The sequence below is a fragment of the Medicago truncatula genome, chromosome 3 (assembly GCF_003473485.1).
Source record: "Medicago truncatula cultivar Jemalong A17 chromosome 3, MtrunA17r5.0-ANR, whole genome shotgun sequence".
NCBI lineage: Eukaryota > Viridiplantae > Streptophyta > Magnoliopsida > Fabales > Fabaceae > Medicago > Medicago truncatula.
The window spans coordinates 3439631-3447014 of NC_053044.1; the positions used below are offsets into that span (position 1 = coordinate 3439631).

General features: G+C 33.5%; 1 long non-coding RNA gene across 1 annotated transcript; it reads right to left on the reverse strand.

Moving 5' to 3' along the window:
• Positions 1 to 1104: 1104 nt before the first annotated feature.
• LOC25488595 (uncharacterized) lies at positions 1105 to 1701 on the reverse strand. The gene is made up of 2 exons (XR_003010035.2): positions 1544 to 1701; positions 1105 to 1443 (listed from the first exon to the last, which is right to left on the reverse strand). It is a non-coding gene; the product is annotated as an uncharacterized lncRNA (long non-coding RNA).
• Between the last annotated feature and the right edge of the window lie 5683 nt (positions 1702 to 7384).

Below are 7384 nucleotides of genomic sequence, written 5' to 3' on the forward strand. Positions count from 1 at the left end.
TACTACGAAATTTCCCAATTAACATCGGGGGCTTCAACTTCTGTTTCGACATCATAATCGCAGACACCTGAGATAGATATGATTTCTTTCTAATCCTCCGTAGGAAATTCTTTGCTCAAGGTGGTTTCTTTTAGATGGAGAACAAGGGTAAACTACCATCAAAACTCCAAGGGAATTCGACGTGTAATTTGATGTGACTTACCCAGATTACGATGCAAGTTAAACACCAAATTGGAAATTTGTCAAAGGAGCGGTTGATGATTATGCCTGAATAGGAGTTGAAGAAGAGGAAGCTAGAGAATATCTGCTAGACGAAGTCTTTGAATTTGAAGAGGAGGAGGAAATCAAGGAGCCTGAAGGACATGGGATCCCGAGCACAAGTTAGACATATATGTCAGGCTCGAGACGTAAAACACGCGATGAATAGGAGACAAACTATTTCGTCAAGCTAGTGACCTAAAAGAAGCACTGAATAGGAAGAAACCTATTAATCATCGGGACTAAGAAAGAGACTTTAGGGTTTTGTGTCTAGTGCTTTATTATTTGTAGACCTCTCTATGTGCAGCCTTGATGCATAGAATTGGTTTGTTTAGTTGAGTTGTAAGTTGTTAGTTTTATACCACTCTAGTGCATCTTGCAAGAGTTGATGCGTTTATTGGAGTTGTTCTCCTACTTGATTCTAATCGTCATTGAGTCAATCACTGAGATTGTGGTTGAGAGAAAGTGAGAGGGGATCTCATATCTAAGGGGAGTCCTAGATAGAAATTCATGGGCAGTGTGAAGTTAATAAGCATTGAACACAGTTTGTTCACATAAGACTAGGAACTAATGCTATTGAGAGTGGATTTCCTTTCTTGGCATGGATGCCTCCAGATGTAGGTGATGTTGCACCGAATTGGGTTACCAAATCTCTTGTGTCTTTCTTTACTGCACTGCACTTTACTTTATTTATGTTTATTTCTTATTGTGTTATATTGTCGTACCTAGTGTCTAGGACATCATCATTGTCGAACCTGATGTCCAGGACATCAGTTATGGTGGAAAAGAAAATGTGATATGCCTGACTTGAAATTCACTATGATATATCCAAATAAAAAGAGAAGATAATTTAAATAATATTTGTTGCTGTCTTATTTCATTTCATTATCATTATTTTATAGTTCAAATATATAACTAAAAACTTACTGATATTATAAAAAGAAAAAAAAAATATTGGGTTGTGAGAAAATAACTAAATGACAGCTAATGGAATATCGTAGCAGAGCATTTGTGTACTATCTTGTGCTTGGAAATAAATGAAGAATCATGCAAACATACGATTTGTTCCCCGCATTATCGGAACACATTTAATCAGTCCATGGAAACACTTCGGTGCCGTACCAGGGGGGCAAAAATTTATCATATCATCAGGATGACCAAAACATGGATCACATTGATAATTTCCTGTAATAAAAAAATAGAGAATAAAAAGTGTAACTAAAATGGGATAATATATTGTGTACGAGGTAGAGAAGAAAATTTTAAATGGTTAAAAATGGCTTACGTTTAGCATTCATTGCAACCACCAATAGGGATAGAAAGATAATCATACTATAAACAAAATTGACAAATTTAGCCATATCTCCCTCCTTCGCTTGTAATATATGTATTTACAACTTTATAATTTATAGAGCTAATTTTATTCTTAACATTATAAATATTAAAAAATATCAATTAAGTGCATCAATATGATGTGTTTGTCTCTTCATCATACTAAAAAAAGAGGTCACACAACATTCTCTTTTATTTTATTTTATTTTGTAATTACACGCATGGAATATACTTGTATTTTAATTAAAAAATTACACAGCTTGCCGTTTTTAATGTTATGTGGTGTGACACCTATGATTGACAAGTCCAAATTGGGGTTTCCCAAAAAGGGCTAAACATGAGGGGTGTCCTAGGCCATTTTTTTAAAAGGGGCCAAAATTGCTACACTTTGATACTTAGGGGGTCAAAAGTGCGTTTAAGCCTAACAAATATCCATTAAATACATCAACATGTTGTGTTTGTCTCTTCATCATAATAAAAAAGAGGTTAAAAAAAAAATCTTCTTAATATTATATTTATATTTATTACAAAATTCTTCTATCGATTTATAATATATTACTTCTTACCACTTTATTATTTATAAAGCTTGTGTTCTTCTTAACATTATAAATATTAAAAAAATTCCATTAAATACATTAATGTGTTGTGTTTGTCTCTTCCATTAAATATCATTATGTTTATTTTCATCTTCATCTTTTCTGTTCAACTCACCATGAGCTAAACCCCTCCTTGTGGTTTATAAATAGTGAGGTTATGACGTTTATTTACTTGTGATATATAAAGTTGTAGTGCCAAACATCTTTTTAACAAACTACTATAACTCAAAATCTTTAGAAATAAAAATTTGATCACTTTTATTTCTAATGTTATAGCTCCCTGATCGTTATTTCTAAGCGTTATGTGTAATGCCCACTTTTAATTAATTAATTATTTAATCGAGTTTAGACGATTATATTATATTTATATAATATATGTGTGAATTTTGTTGATTTATGACGATTTAGATGATTTGGACGATTTTGATGTGTTTTGATGATTTGATGAGATTATGAGACTTATTTTATTGTTAAATAAAATAAGATTTGAAAATAAAATAAAATATTTAGTTGAGGGCTGTTTTGAGATTTTAGAGAGTTTTGGGGGAGAAAGTGAGATAAGATAAGATATTGGGAAGAGATATAAAAAGGAAAACCTAGTCTTAGAAAAACACTTTGTACGTACGACTGTTTTTGGAAAAAGGAGGAAAAACCAAGAGAAGAGCAAGAGAGACCTAGGGGCTGCGATTTCTTCACTTTAAGGTAAGGGTGTGACTAACTCTACAATTTTGTTAATCATGTAATCCTTCTGGTTGTAATTAGCAAGAATTAGGATTGAATTGGAGAAACCGAAAACTAGGTCAAATTCTTAGAAATAATGATTAAACGGTGAAAATTGAGTGGATTGCTGTAGAAACTGTCCTTTGACCTTAGATTATGTTTAGAATGAATTCTGGAATTGAAATTAGGCTTAGAACCATGAGATTAGATGAATTTTCGTAAAAAACTGCATTCTGCCCGAGCCAACATTCATCGCTCGCCCTGGCGAACGATGATCCTCGCCTCGCGAGTGATGAAGTTCATCGCTCGCCACGCGAGCCAATACCCCTCGCCTCGCGAGTTGCAAGTCGTAGCTCGCCACAACGAGCAACCTTACTCGCCATAGCGAGCATGACCAGAGAGCTTGTCGAATTTTGTAATTTTGACTTTTGAGTTGAACCTTAGATGCTTTTGAGTGCCTTTAGTTGTGTATTAAAGATTAGAGGATGACTTAGAACAAGATTGAACCTGGAACAACCGTAGTTGGAAATCTGGCAAGTACTCGCCATGGCGAGCAGATGCTCTCGCCTCGCGAGCACTTCCAGAACTAAGTACTTTTGAGAATGTCGTGACCTGAGTTGAATGAATTGAGTAGGAATGAAACTTTAGGTAGTAATGTGACCTATTTAAGATGTTAACTGAGACCTGTGAAGCTATTATGAATTGTTAAGCTGTTTGTAATGTGATTTAATGATTAAATGCATTCCTTGATTTATTCTTGAATAACCTTGATGTTGTTGAAAATGAATTGTTGTCATGAAATTATAATGCTGTTGTGATCTGATTATGCTGCTATTGTTATTTAACTAAGTTGCATGAGTCATTATAAGATGAATAAGATGTTGTTGAGCTCCAAATTAGTGGATGCATATTGAGATGTTGATTAAGATTGTTTTAGATTGATTGAGTCCATGCATTAACATACTTTGTTGGGGGCTCATGCCCTGGAGCTTTGTCCTCACCGCGAATTGAGCTTTGTCCTCACCACGATGCCTTAAAAGTATATCAATATTATGATGTTGGGGGCTCATGCCCTGTATTGGTACCACATGCATATAAGAGGTTTAGATTTGCATTGTCGCATTGTCGAGTCGAAAGATGTTTTGTTATTGATGATGATTGAATGATGTGATTACTTGATAATTGTTTATCCAAATATGCAAAGATGTTTAAGTTGTTAATTATAATTGTTGAATTATATTGATTAATATTATTGTTTTGTGAAATCTCACCCCTTCTACTTGGAAATGTTGCTCTTCGTATGAGTAACTTGCAGGTGATCGAGCTTAGTGTGCAGTTTGCTGTCGTGAGTGGCCTTGCCTCACTGAGTCGTCTAGGTCGCTCTGATACGTAACGGGATGGGGTCTATGTTATGCATGCTTCTTTCCTTTACGTGTTCACTTATGATATTTATGATGTTGATTAACTTATTGAGATATTTTGATGGGGCCTACGTGCCAAAACGATTTATGGATTTTCGAAATTAACTCCGCTGCAATGTTTAAGATATTTTCTTGAAAGTTAAATTGTTATTTAACTGTTTTGCGATTATGTTTGAATGTGATGTCCCGTTTATGATGTTTACTCTGATAATTGTTTTGAAATTTTTATCTTGGGAAAACGGGGTGTTACACTATGTTCTTGGTAGGACTCTTGTCTTAGGCCAAGGAGGTCATGTCCTGAATACTCTTCGTGAGGAAAGGTTGAGCACCTAACCTAGTAATTGTTAGGTGTTAAGTTCTATGTAATCGTACCATGAAAGGTGTAACACGGTGGATGAGGTAACACTCCCTAAGACCAATTGTTTTCAAGGAAGCCGGAGTGAGATATAGCTCTATGAACTCAACAACTTAAGAAGCTATAAATGGTTATAGGTCATAAATACACATGAGCCCTAGCAAGTTATAACTTTGTAAATCGCAATAATGTTTTGTTATAACTGAACTTAGTTTAAACCACACTTTTCATCTTGAGAATTTGTAAATCTTTTTAACTGTTTTCCAAAACATAACCTTTTATATTTACTTTATTTTCAGCCAAACATCTTTCAAACAAACTGCTATAAATGTGTCAAAATATTTACTTTACTTTCAGCAAATAATTTTTCTACTGAAATGCTATACGATTTCATAGCTCCAGAGTCCCTTTGGATCAATATATTTTTATACTATAACTATAACAATGTATACTTGCACTCAGTCTTTCCACCTAAAAATACTCATAGTGTTTGGAGAGACATCAAGTTTTTGTCGTCGTTGCTAGGAACTGCAAGATGTTATAGTTTTTAGTAGTTTTTCATTAGATAGTTAGCTTGTTTGTTTTAAAAAAAAATTACTTGGAAGTTTGGTGAGTCTTTAGCAGGTGTCTTCGTGAATGCTATACAATTCTATAGCTCCATGGTCCCGCTTGGATAGATATTTTTTTAGACTATAACTAGGACAATGTATACTTGGACTCAGTCTTTCCACCTTAAAATACTCATAGTGTTTCGGGAGACACCGAGTAATTGGCATCGTTGCCGGATGTCATACCCCAATTTTTTACCTAAGGCCCCACTGACACATGTCATTCGACTCTAATCGATCTCTGATTTTTCAGTAAAATATTCGGGAGGTAGGTATTTTTAAATACCTCATTTTTCGATTCCGAGTCGGACCCTCTTTTCTCTTTTTATTTTCTTTCCATCTTTTATTAATTTTAATTTTAAGATTAGTTACTTTTTTTTTATATTTAATAATTTTTATTTTCCATCTTTTAATTTTATTTTTCTTTAAATAATTTAGTTTAATTTGTTTTTATTTTATTTCGTATTAGATTTATTTTATTTTATTTCTTTTTAATTAATTAGTGTCCAAAAAAAACAAAGTGTCAATAGGTCCAAAATAAAATGCCCAAGGTCTAAAAAAAAAATTTCAAATCAAAGTGTCAACTTTAACATTCCTTTTTCAAAATTCACATAATTGTCCATCATTTCCATTAAACCAATTTTTCTTTTTTCATCAAACTCCTCACCTATAAATAGAGCCCTCATTCCACACAATTTCACACACCAAAAGTTCTCTTGAGTTGTCAAAGAACTTTTCTCTCTTCTCCCTCTTTAGCTTGTGTTGACGAGCTATTCTTTTCTTCTCCCTCTTTTTTCTGTCCCTTCGGCATAAGTCCCTTCGGAAAAGTCCCTTCGGTAATTTTTGCCCCTTCGGTTGTCAATTTCTTTTATTTTCTTGCATTTTATTTCTTTTTTGCATTTTTGCATTTTTTTTTATTTCTATTTAGCATTTTAATTACTGTTATTTATTTTCCAGCAATTAGAATGTATTTAGGTCCAATGTAAATATAAATGAGAAAAGTGTGTGGGTGTGTGTGTCATTTTATTTCTTTACCGCCTTAGATATATCCAAAAATGCAAAAAAATTAGATTAGGGATTTTGTGGTGATCCAACGTCACTACAAAAATCCACGCGCTTTTATTTTTATTGCTCTGTTAGTTTAATTTTTATTTAATATTCCAAAAAACAACAAAAAACATACAAATAATCAAAATCACAAAAATATTTTCATAATAAACCTTGATCCAAATCAAGTGACCGCATTTTTATTTTCTTTTCTTAATCAAACTTCAATCAATTTAACTTTACTTTAAGTCTCTTTTTTCAATATTAAAAAACACAAACAAATACTCATTTGCCACTTGGCTTTTCATTTTAAAACCTTTTTCAAAACTGATAAAAAACACTCAACAAATCAAACGTCAATTTCTACCCCGAACTACGAGGTTTTGATCCCTCACGGGTACGTAGGCAGAGGACCATGTCCTTCCAAATCAATAAAAAATGTAGATAATTAGGTCTTTATTTTTCCACTTTAATTCCTTCTTTTTTTAAAAATAAGCAAGCAAGTTATAGCACATTAATTAAATAAAATCAAGAGGTTCTCGTAGAGTACTACGAATATTTAGGGTGCTAATACCTTCCCTAAATATAACCAACCCCCGAACCCTAAATCTCTCAATATGGGGGGTTTTGAACTTTTTTCCCCTTTTTCTTAAAAAATAAAATGTTCAGTCGTGAAAAAATTAGTGAGTCAAAAGCTAATCAAATAGCCTTGATCTCCGAAAAATGACGCGACAGAAATGGCGACTTCACTGGAGACCCCCTAAGAGGGTTGAGCCTAACTTGGCTTTATTTAATTCTTTGTGCTATAACTTGCTTAAAATAAAAACAAAAATAAAGGATGGAAATACTTGTATATATGTTCTTCCTTCCTCTTTCTTCTTTCTAACGTGAGTGGTGAGATAAGTCCTACACCCGGGCTTGAGTGAAATATAAGATAGGACGGAGTACAACCATAGTGTCATACCAGGAGCAGTCCTGTGTTATGTGTGCATGTGGTATAACTCCACTCAACGGAGGTCTCTCAAAGTAATATGATGTCACCATGAG